Raw genomic sequence first — 12,944 nt, 5'->3', positions numbered from 1 at the left:
ACTAAAAGACCTCCAAGGTCCCTTCCATATCTATTATTCTATTCTATTCTATTCTATTCTATTCTATTCTATTCTATTCTATTCTATTCTATTCTATTCTATTCTACTCTACTCTACTCTACTCTACTCTACTCTATTCTATTCTATTCTATTCTATTGCACTGCACTGCACTGCACTGCACTGCACTATTTTTTTCTTCTTGAATGGGAAGAGCATTCGGTATCAATAGGTCACAGTTTTGTTATTTTCTTTTTAATTCTACTTAGAGCACAAAATTCTTTTCTCTGCTTTCCCATTCAAACAACCCTACCCTCGGCACAAAATGTCTTTAAACCTCCTGCGATATTAGCTAGGCGTTCAGGGTAATCATCTACTTCCTGTGAAAAAGAAACCAGATAGAATGGAGCAGCTACTCTCTCATGGCCAGAGAAACATGTTTTCTTCATAAGCCACCCATCCTAACAGTAAGTGAAAGATTGCCTTACAGTCGATTTTCTACTGGGAAAGTGCCTGAAGAAGTGGAAATTTCTCATATTTGTTTTTGCCTATGAGAGAAAAGGATGCAGATAGTAATAAATTCCAGTTAGTACTGATTTGGCATTATTCAGAATCCTTCCAACAGAGGCTCAGAATTTGTTCTGAGAAGAATTTGTGCATTTTATTGAAATATTTGGAATAGATTGTCATTATGACAGCCTGGTTAATTTCAGTAACCTGGTAAACCAAATAAGCACATTTTTAGAAAGGTAAATGGAAAAGCATCATATGCAAGTCAAATCACCAGGTAATAAAAACCTCAAAGATGAAAACAGCAGAGTTGCCTATAGCATTAGATCTATTTCACTCTCCTTTTAAATGCAGACTATTTCCTGTGATTTCTGGTTGTGAGTTTGGGAGTCAGAGTATGCCATCTTTCAGCAAATGGTGAATGGCTATGTGTAAACCTTGAGTATCTGATTTGATCTCCAAAAGTGACTAATTCAGGATTTCAATCCTGTGAAGAGTCAGATTACTGGTACATAGAAAAGTAACTATAAGCCAAAGGTTCCTGTTTAGAGAAATTCTATTCTTTCTTTAATAGCAGTTAAACTAAACAAACAGAGGGTCCTATGAATGAGTAAATCATGCCAAAGGAATATTACTGCCTCTAATGTAGTTGAGTGGTGCCATAGATGTAGCATCAGGTATGTATCCAGCATTGTATTAGAGAAAAGTGAGCACTATGTTCCTGAATTTAGGATTTCTATATGTCATCTTTTATTATAAGTGGGTTTATTTTGTCTTCTGTGCACAAATATATTTTCCTTCTATGTTAACTGAGAACTTACGTATAAGGAAGGAAGTGGGGCAGGTACCGGTAGAAAATTTGCCTAAGAGGTACCCTGAAACTTGCCTCTTGAGCCATTGTTGAATGGATATATTGTAGGTGTAACAGACACTCCTACAGTGGATTTATATTAAACTTGCTTTACGTTAAGCAGTGTGTTAATTGCAAAAGGGGGTGAATAGTGTGACAGTAAAAGGAAAGGAATGATGAGCTCCCAAAGTATTGATATATGATCTGAAAGAAATTTACACCCCTCAATCAAACAGCTGTTTGGAAATTTTTCCAAGCATAATTCTGTCATAGAGTTGCTGCCCAACTTTAATGGCCACTATATTTTTAGAAATACACAATCTAGAAATGTTAATATATGTGTCTGTGAATGTTCCTACATCTATAAATATATAATTATCTATACACTGCATCTATTGATATAGAAGTAGATTCTTAAATGCCTGCAGTGTTCATTAGATTTTTGAAATAGAATAGAATTCTTTATTGGCCAAGTGTGATTGGACACACAAGGAATTTGTCTCAGTGTACATAAAAGATACACTCATCAAGAATCATAAGGTACAATACTTAATGGTAGTCATAGGGTACAAATAAGCAATCAAATCATATTAGGAAACAGTCAATATAAATCATAAGGATACCAGCAACAAGGTTACAGTCATACAGTCATAAGTGGGAGGAGATGGGTGATAGAAACAATGACAAGATTAATAGTAGTACAGACTTACTGTACTACTACAGTGTTGAGGGAATTATTTGTTTAGCAGAGTGATGGCATTCAGGAAAAAACTATTCTTGTGTCTAGTTTTCTGGTGTGCAGTGCTCTATAGCGTCATTTTGAGGGTAAGAGTTGAAACAGTTTATGTCCAGGATGCGAGGGGTCTTTATTCAGCAATATTCATTGCCTAGAAAGGAAATGGATCTGATAATTCAAACATGGAAAATATGTATGGTTTATCCATAGAGGGCTGACCTATATGACAGATTCAGGTATTTTACTGGATCACTGTTAAGGAAAGAACTAATGATAAAGGCAAAAGAGGAGCAGGCAATCATTGTGGCTCAGTGCTCACATTACATCCTGGAAATCTAAACATGGAATTAAACTCTGACGTTCATTTCTTAGTGGCGCTTTCATTTCCAGTTACCTATTCATTATTACTGTAACTTGGATTAAATAAAAGGATAACCTATATCCTTTTCAAATAATAATATTACATCCTTATGTTTTCATTGATCATTGTGCTTCTTGTGTATTTTCATGATCTACTTTCATATTCAATTGTTCTACATCTTAATATGTCCTCACACTAATACTAATATGTTGTGGTAATTGTTAACTTCCATCTCTTTTGCCCATTATCCCCTTTTCTCATCCAAGTTACTTAAGCTGATAGACCATATGTTTATTATATTTTCTGGTTCCAAATAAAAACAACTGCAAGAATCCAATAGTAATATACCCACTGTGGGAGTGAGATATCCATATTGAATATTTTCTGTGTGCATTTCATTTTATGGTAACTTTTAATTTTTATTGCTTGATTGTTTTTTTTATTTTTTTTGTTTATTTTTATTGTTTTTATATGGAGAAAGAAAGAAAAAAGAGAAAGAGAGAAAAGGAAATAAAAAAAGAAAAACAAGCAAGTGCATTTTATACTACATTATATGCTAGATTGGAGCATATAAATTCAGTAAATAAATTATATATGTATCTAAAATGAATCTTTTATCATATGTATGTGCAGGTGTGTGAGAATGGATACATGCACATAATACTTTTTGTGGGTTTTTTTTTAAAAAACAAAGCATTAAACCTTGAACACACAGAATAATAGTAATCAGGGTTTTTTTTTGTTAGGCTGATAAAGCAAATGCATACCATTAAATGAAAACTGTAAATTCATGATGGTATTTTTTCCATTGTAAAGAGTTTTCTTTTTTACTAGGCTTCAGAGTCAATGACTTCCTAGTTCATCATATATTAATACGTTCTAAATTTTTGCTGTACAATTCACATTCACTTCTTTCAATCATATTACTCTATTAAGTTTACAGATAAAACAATAGTGGAGCAGGTCCATATCATATGAATAAGCATATTCCAATTTATAGAATTCTTTCAATGTAATGAATTTGATAGACCATCTTTTTTAAACACTTGCTACAGTGGGTAATAAATATGAAAAAAACGTTAATAAAATTCATATATAATCACTGAATTGTTAATAAGAGGCATTTTAACTCTGTATTCCAGTGTTCTTGCAAATAATTTATATCCATGTTAACAGTATCTTTTAACTACTTTTTAAAATGCTGTAATGTCATTGAAATGTTTTGGATTTGGAGCAATCCAAAATATTTCAATGGTGACAGTAATTCAGAGTTTTAGCAATTACTAATATATCTGGATTGAAATTGTAAAATCAAAAGATATTTTAATTAATTATACTATTCTGCAGTTTTAGAACAATCCAAATTCCTTTGGGGATAACTCGAGTCCTTTAGAAATGTGATTGACATAAACTGATCTAAAGTATTAATAACCCTATTAGCCCATGGGTAGGTGGGAATATTTAATATCTTTTCCCACATGCTAATTGGTATTTTAACTACCATTTTATATTTATATTAATCTGAGATTATCAGTTTGAAATATTTATATCTACAATTATTGTCCCTTTGGAATAAATATTCAAATACCAAACAAAACTCTAATTTTTACAGATTAATATCTTTAATCAAAGATATCTTAATATCTTTCAGGATATAGGATTTTACATTTTCATTCATATGGTGTATTGATCGCTAACAATTTTAATGGACACCATTTTCAATGGTGAGTATAGAAGGACATATTTCAATAAATAAATTTAAGAAATTATTGATGTTATCTCCATATAAAATTAACATAGCCAGTTATTTACTATTTGTGCAAATCAACACAAATTGCTCAACTACAGGCCACTATTATAATATATAAGCAGTATTAGTTTTTGTTACTTAGTAGTGCTATCAGTAGGTAGTTTGTATGTATGTATGCATGCAGGCAGGCAGGTACGCTAGATAGGTACATATGTATATGCTGAACTGGGATATATTTGGATGGGTGGAGTGTTGGAAATGAGGAGAGATAATAAGGACAGAAGAAACAATAGGAAAATAGAAAATTACAAATGGAGGAGGAGGAGAATGTATAAAATGTATGTATGTATAAGTAAATGCATATGATACATAAGGGGTATACAATTTTAGATAGATATACATGACCTTATATAAAATATAAAATAAAAAGGACAATTGCACCATAAAACCCTTGTTCAACACTGTAATTGAAGAATTATACATCATCGGTACTAAAAATTCATTTTTGTCTATTAGTATTGACTAGAAAGGGCTCATATCTATTGCACCTATATAAATTTTGGGGGAAGGAAGGCTTTAATCTTTATGCTCTCTACAAAATCAGTCATATTTTTAATATTTACATAATAGATACAAGTAGTCATTTAGCAACCCTAACTACGACGATGATGAAAAAGCAACTTTGTGACTAGTCCTCACATTTATGATTTGCAAATCTATAAAACAAAGGAAAGCTGCACAAGTGCAGTTTCACTTAACAACTGCTTCGCTTAGCAAGCCAATTGCTGGTCACAGTTCTTGCTAAAAGAGGATTACATGTATCTATGACAGTAATTGTTGAGTCCCCAGGGACTCAACTGGAAGATAGCAATTTTCATCTCATAAATTATATTTTAGCATTTTAGCATTGCCTTTATTCTTTTGTGCCATTTTAAAATCAGGAGGAAAGAAAGAATGTAATAGATGGTTGGGGTTCTATCTTCTAGAAAAATTGTGTCCTTCTGCAAAAGCAACTTGTGCTCTACGTATCTCTATAGCATAGAAATGCTTTTCATTGTGTGCTCTCATTTTCTCATTTTCTCTCTCTCTCTCTCTCTCTCTCTCTCTCTCTCTCTCTCTCTCTCTGTATATATGTATATCTTGCTTTGAAAAGGGGGAATTTAGAAATAAAGGACTAAAAGTGAAAGGGATTTTGTTTCAAGTGCCTACCAATGGTTACAATCTGGAGGAAGACTAAGTAGGCATATTATCACAGACAGGCTTCCTATCTACTGCTATGATTGTGTTTCAGCTCAGGATGGAACAGTGCCAGTTTATATTACTACTGCAGAATCTGGAATGATTGAGAAATTGTATGAATGGAAGAAGAAGACAAGATAGGAAAATGGAAGGAGATATATGAAATGGAGACTTTCAAGACCCAATAAGAGAAAAGCAGGAACTCTGGCCAAGAGCTATACCTTGTGTGACTGGCCAAGAGGAAAAAGTAGGCAAATACTGTAGAAACCATGCTGGGTCAAAGAATATGGACAGCAGCACAGTTTAAATAGCATCAGAGATGTAGTTTTAGTGGCTATGACTGCTGTGCCTAAGGAAGCGCTACTGCTTGGACACCAGTCAGTAGCCAGAATGAGAAAGGCAGAGACCAGCATGAGAAGGAGCAGAAATAGTGATGGGAAAATTAGCAGCTATTGTTAATTTTCATCTAGGAGGCTAGAGGACAAGAAATCACATAAAAAAGCAATAAGAACACAATGAATGAAGAAAGGGAGAAGAATCAAGAAATAAATAAATATGTCTGTGTGTACTGATCACACAAGAAGGCAAATCAGCCATTAATGGATAGAATTTTGCATCATTTAAAATATAAATTCCTGTTTGTGTGGTTAGATTAAGGGATAAATTAGAAATGCTACAGTGTATCGTATTCCAGCCATACAGTGGCATCCCTCTCTGAACCGCTTGACTGCATCGCCACAATGACAGTTTGCAAAGTATTGTTGCTGAAGCTGGATCTTGGGAATTCATGACCACTATTACAACCATGGGCCTGCTTGGGATTATTATGGGACTCCCTCAAACAGGAAGCTACGTATTAGATACAATAATATATTGGAATAGGTGAGTTGCAATCCGTTGGTGGAAGGCATTCCTATTGGTTCTTATCACGGGCAGGTTATTTTTTTATAACTGAAGTGCTGATGCTATCAATCTCGGGGGCTGGGGGAATGGACCAGTTAAGATAGTCTGCCTCACATGTCTGGTGTACATTATGAGCTCTCAAAGAGCACTTGGTAAAATTCACAATATTTTGCCAGATAGCTGTTAGGCCTCTAGTCAAAATCTGGAATACAAAAGACATGAAAGAACTTGATATGATTATTCCCAGACAATTTTCCCTTGTTTGTTAATCCCAGGGGCTCCTTGATATACAGATTCTGGAAGGCAGTCAACAATGGAAAATTTTTAAGTTCCAAGGAAACATCCACAACAGTGAGCTATAGCAGAAAAACAATTGTTGCCAGTCTTGATCTCTATTACCTCAAAAAAGTAGGGAATTGTCAACTGTTTTTCCAAGGATGGAACAGGATAGGTCAACTTTGTCTGGAGAAGGCAACCCCAAAATATTTTGGTGCCAACTCTATAGGACTTTTTAAGTTAAGCACTTTGAGTTATACCCAGAAACTACTGACAAGCAGTGCAGGGCCCACAGTAATATGTTCCTAGCAACTATATTCAGTGAATAATTGGACTACTATATTTTGTACTGCCTGCAGTTTTTGAGTGATCTTCTGAGGCAATCCCATTTAGACTGCATTTCTGTATTCCATCTGGCTTGATGAGAGCCTGAGCTAACACGGCAAGATCCTTCCACTTTAGGTAATGTACTAGGACTACCTGGTACATTAGATACCTACAGTAGTTGTGAGTCCAAGAGGACCAAGTCATGGATCAACTTCCTTAATGGTAGTACTTCTTTGAGAGACAACATGGAAACTTACATAAAGCCCCAGAAAATAAACAACAATTCCATCTTGCTTGAGTTCAGTGTAAGAGTACATTGATGTAAGAAAGTTCTTAGAATGAGGGGTATTAATAGGTTTGAGGGGAATGTATATACTGTATAATGGTATTTCACTGCACAGTTTTGTTGTTGATTATTTTCCCAGTAAATCTCTTAGAGTTGGTCCAACCATAAGCATCAATGTTACAACTGATAAATGCAAAAATAAAGGATAGGATATATTTCTAAAACTTTCTTGTACTTAAGAATGTTTTAGAAATATGTCCTATCTTTTAGTTTTAAATTATCATTGCCATAATTTTAAAACAGCTATATTTCTCACAACAATTTTCAAATAGAATAGCTTTCTCCTGAACAACACTGTTACATCCCAAACCACAATCTTTACTCTTTAAAAGGAGAATCATTACTTTTTAAATGTTATTGTAAAAATGTGCCCAGGGGAAAAAGACTCTTTGAGTCTTGGAAGGACTCAAAGGCTTAGCATTTAAATTAGTAGAACAGCAGACCCAATATCAGTATCACTCAATAAAGAAGTGGCAACAATAATTCTATACTTGAGAGAATTAGGATAGTAAATGTTACCTGAGGGTCTGTCTTCTTCCAGTTGCTTCTACCTGGCCAATCAGGTCTGACAGAATGGCTGTGCGCTGGGTCCCATCAGCTAAAGAATGTTGTCTGGCAGGATCAGGAGATGTATATTCTTTGCTGTAGTCCCTGCCCTTTTCGCTCCATAAATTAGGATGCTCCCAACCCTACTGAACTTTCAGAAGACTTTGAAGAACTGGCTATGTGCCTGGGCCTGAGTGTGTGAATGCTACCATTTCCTGGTTATATTGACACCAACAGATTATAATGTTTCTTCGCTGCTATTTGTATTTATTTCTTTTTTGCATTGTGTTTTAACTGTTTTTATTATTGTTCACTGCCCAGAGTCATTGGTATGAGATGGGTGGTCATACAAATGGAATTAAACAAACAAATGAGGTTCCCATCTTTGACATTGCAGCAATATTCCTAAATAAAAAATAATATATCTCAGTTGTGTGCAACTTCCTCTGGCTTGAGAGCTGCACCAGGCTTTATGCAGAATGTTAAGGACAGCATTCCCAAAGTGAGTAACCAGACTACTTTATTATCCACAACACACATTCAACATATGGATTTGGTAACTTAAGGAGCAGCTAAGCACCATCTACCATCCTGTTACACCCAAGCTTGCATTTGGAGGGTGATAAACTCATCTGGAAAAGCGCTGACCTGAAGCAGATTAGGATCTTCCAAATGTACAGAGTCCTCATGCGTGGGAGGAAACAGAAATGAATGACCTGATGAGCTGGCAAGAAAGCAATTTAGAAAAGATGATGATAGTTAGCAAACTATGCAGTAATTTTGCTACTGAAGATTTGCACTTTCGTGGGTATGCTAAAAGGGCTCTTGGATGACAAGAAGATCAGCATGGTTTTAAACTTCCCACAATTTGGGGGTGGGGAGGATCTCTGCTTAGCCATGAAAGATTCCCAGATAAGCATAATTAAAGCCATTGATTGACTCTAAGAAGGTGACTTTAGTTATAATTGCACACATAGCTATACTTTAATAGGTACTATGATATAGTAGCAAATGTGTGCCTCTTGAAGGCGGAGAAAAAACTCGACTTGAATTGTCATCCATGTTTTTTACCTTTTGATTACAGGTAGTCCTCGACTTATAACAGTTTGTTTAGTGACTGTTGGAAGTTACAATGGCACTGAAAAATGTGACTTATGACCATTTTTCACGCTTATGACCATTGCAGTATCTCCATGGTCATGTGATTTACATTTGGATGCTTGGCAACTGTCTCACATTTATGACGGTTTCAGTGTCCCAGAGTCATGTGATCACCTTTCACAACCTTCTGACAAGCAAAGTCAGTGGGGAAACCAGATTCACTTAACTGTGTTACTAATTTAACAACTGCAATGATTCACTTAACAAATGTGGCAAGAAAAGTCGTAAAATGGGGCAAAGCTCACTTAACAAATTTTTCACTTAACACCATAAATTGTAGGCTCAATTGTGATTGTAATCCACAATTTACAGTCTTTTTCTAGCCTAAAGAATTTTAAAGAATACAGCTATAAATCAAGTTGCCATATTCCAGCCACTCTTCTAATGTTTTTGTGGGCTAGTAAAGAAGATGGGAATTTGTTTGCTTAAGCTAAATGCTGCTTATGTGATTAGCCTTGAAGCCTGAAAGAAACCAGTATTTTCTGTACTGTATTTTAGTATTACAAATAAAATAAAAAATAGTAATTCGTAAGAAGGCCTTTGCATTTTGTAGTTTGTCTGCTTAGATCTTGAGAATTTATACACACGCATACACAAGACAAATTGCATATGCTGAGCATGGCTTGGCATTAGTTATAAACAATTTCCTTAAAGAAAGCCTACCAAATAATGTAACGAACAACATTATAATGTTTTCATTTTAGATTTGCTTGTCCTAATCCCTTCGTAAAGTTTTGCCTGGGTGTTTGGGTGAATGAAAAAAGTAAGATACATAGCAGCCAAATTGGGGATGGAAACTTTGCTGACATGTAGTGCAGTTTTTGTTTGATTAAATATCTTTCATAGGGAATGAAAAGAAAGACAGAGTAGCAGGGAGACCATACTTTATGGCCTCTCCTGTTATTATGTCTATGTTGGAAGACCAGAAAGGAGAGTCAACCATTTCCTATCTAAATTGGATTGCATATCAGATTGTGATTAAGGTGAGATAATTTAAAGTAAATAACATGGACTGTAATTAAAGAAGTCTACTTTGATCATAGTCCGAGTGGAGAGCTGGGTTCAAATGATATGTTAAGCCAGACCAAATGGCTTTGCATGTTGTGAGACCACACTAATTGATACTTCACCTTAATCAGTTTGCTTCTATTCACTGAATAGCAATGAAGTTAATTGAAGGGCATCTGTAAGAAAACAGGTGATGTTTAAAAATATGCTAAAATGAAAAATCTAATTGAGGGATTGATAACAATCCAAGCATTCTGCTGAGCTTTTTTAAACTGACAGAAAATGAGAGAGGAAGTCTTTAGATTACTGTTTAACAGTCCTCTTTTTTTTAAATTCTATGTTTGTGTATTTGGAAAAACCTTGCAACACCCCCCCCCCACACACACACACTGCCTTTCTTTCTCTGTCCTCCCCTCTTAATATGTGCACATTTTCTCTTATCTTGCACTGAAAGTTTATACTAAGTAAGTATGACCTTCTGTTCTATAGTGCTGGCCTCTGCACTTCCCCCAAAGCTGCTGTTTTACATTTAATGTGACAGAAGGCAACATGTCTTAAATTAACAAGAAATAATTACCTTAATTTAGCTTTTCTTCTTGCTTGTACCACGTGTACTTGAAAAAGTGTACACCACTGAAGGATTAAATGCTGCCCTTAGCCTGAAATAATTTTTACATCCATGTTCTATAGAGCTATTAAATATTAGTGGAAAATGCTGTTGTCTATATTTTCCTCTTAGCATCAGTGCCACTTGCTTGCTAGCCAATACAAGAATGTCACTTAGTAAATAGCAAGTTGAAGCTGTTTGCTTTTTTATTTTCCTTGGCTCAGTTCTTCTACCTCTTCTGTTGAGGACAAATCTCTTTGCAGCCTTTTTTAATAGTAACACACATTCCACAGATAGACCTGAGCCTTGGAAGTCAGAACCTTGGTATGTATATGACTTTTAGCCCTCTTGGTAGCAGCAGATTCGTTTTCATGTATTTTTGACCTTCAAAAAAAATCAGCCCCTTTTATTGTCATTTATATACTCTGTGCACAGTTACAGCAATTGCTACAACTATTCTAACATGTTCTGCTGATTTTACCTTCTCTAATTCTCTCCCTTTGTCCAATTCTTCCTACCCCTCAACGTTTACTGATGTTGACTGCTAATCTGGGCTTACTCTTGAAGATGGGGGGAGACATGCAGACACAGAAAAATGTTTTCCTTAATTATGATGACTTTGGGAGTTTTTCACCCTATTTTTCCTTAATTCATTTTAAATTACTTTTTTTTTTCATAATTACATTTGTTCCTAGTGTGTATGTGCAAACCTGTTTTGTGTGTTTTATTTACACTGACATATTTTGCTAGCATTTCTTGTGATCCTTTGTTACTCTTGCAGATATGTGTTTGAATAAGAGCCTTTTCCCCCTCCCCTTTCCTTTTTTAAAAAATCCTCCCTGCTCCATCCTGCAGTGAAGTCACAATCCAGTGTTTGTAGACTTCATGTGATGTCACAGAATCAGTCTTGTGACTTCACTTGCAGTCTCAAACAGAAGGTGCAAGACGGTTTAGAAGAGAGGGGAGAAAAAAAAAAGCACCTCTTCCCTTGCCCTCACTCCCTTCGTTGTAAATCCAGTAGCTGAGATAAATCGGGTGGGGAGAAGCAGCAGGAAAAACAGCCGAGAATGATGTCTGAAAACAGGTACAGTAGAACTGGCTTTACGACGTTCGGCTTCTGGTTGGAAGTTCCAGTTGCCCCGCAGAGGCCAGATTTTGCAGACCATGCGCACGTGGGGGAGGGGGTGGTGCTGCTGGGGGTAATGTGTGTGTGTGCGCGCGTGTCACCCAGTGACGCTCTGGCTGTACGGTGCCATCGGCTGTAGTGTGTTTGTGTGTGCGAGAGAGAGAGAGAGAGAGAGAGAGAGAGTGCGCGCAGGGGGAAGGAGGCAGTGAGCGATGGCAGGCGAGCGAGCCGCTTTAGACCATTTCTCAGAAGCAGGCAGCTGGCGTCCTATTGGGCTGGCCGCGACGAGCCTCCTCCTTGTCCGTTTCAAAAGGCCGCAGCTGCTCGCTGCAGTCTGTCTTGCGGCTTTGCGCATGTGACACAAAATGGGTTATTGCGCTTGGGCGCCTCTTAGATTGATGTCGTATTTTCTGTTTTGCTTTTGCTTTTGCAGGCTACTTAGGGCCGGGGTGGCAAGAATTTGCCCAGAGCAAAGAGAGCACAGGGGAAAGGGGGGGGGTCGTATTCTTCAAGTCTTCGGTTTTGTGGGAGAGGGGTTGACGATTGGGGTGGTGCTGATTCTTTGGCGAGAAAGGGGGGGGGAAAAACACCACATCTCGTTCTCCATCTTTTGACTGACGACATCATAATAGCAATGCGGATGCAGCAGCAGCAGCAGCAACCGCCGCCGCCGCCAAGCAACATTCGGTTTCCCTCCCCTGCCGGCGGGTGCGTTTGCCTAAGCTTTCGCCGCCCCTCCTTTTCCTCGTTTTTAGCTCCGTTTTTTTGTCATTTGGAACAAGAAGAGATTTGGTTTTGCAGGGGCAGCAAATGGGTGGCTTCTGTCATAATCTGGCTCCTCTGAGAGAATCACACTAGAGGCATTTAAGCGACACAGCAAGGAAGGGGGGGTGCTTTTTGGGCTGCCCAGAACCGTCATTTTCTTTTTCCATTTTGTGCTTTGCTTGAGAAAGACGGAGAGGGAGCGCTAGGCGGAAGGATGCGGAACGTTCTTTTATCTCTCCGCATTTGTTAGATGCAGGGCTCCGGAGGAGGATTGGTTTAAAGGGTAGTATTTAAGTGAAGGGTGCTCTCCTGAAGAGGACCCTGTCCTCTCTTCACATCTAGGAAGGTGTTTACTGATTTAAAAAATTAGTCCTCTTCCTTCCTTTTCAAAACATTGATTCTCATTGATTAGTGAATGAATTGATTGAATATTTT

The 12,944-nt window shown here is 36.8% G+C and overlaps 1 protein-coding gene across 10 annotated transcripts in view; it reads left to right on the top strand.

Annotated features, from left to right (window-relative positions):
• Window positions 1–12,944, top strand: part of TCF20 (transcription factor 20) — a 187,060-nt gene that overhangs the window by 112,201 nt on the left and 61,915 nt on the right. The window contains exon 1 of one of the 10 annotated variants that reach the window (XM_034403308.3): window positions 11,377–11,702. The exons of the other annotated variants lie outside the window; for them this stretch is intronic. The gene's annotated coding sequence lies outside the window, so the exon portion shown is untranslated. Of the gene's footprint in view, window positions 1–11,376; window positions 11,703–12,944 lie in introns of those variants that run through there. 10 annotated transcript variants of the gene reach the window in all.

The sequence above is a fragment of the Pantherophis guttatus genome, chromosome 7 (genome assembly GCF_059756535.1).
Source record: "Pantherophis guttatus breed Tessera chromosome 7, ASM5975653v1, whole genome shotgun sequence".
Classification (NCBI taxonomy): Eukaryota; Metazoa; Chordata; class Lepidosauria; order Squamata; family Colubridae; genus Pantherophis; species Pantherophis guttatus.
This window is presented reverse-complemented; position numbering and strand designations above follow the sequence as displayed.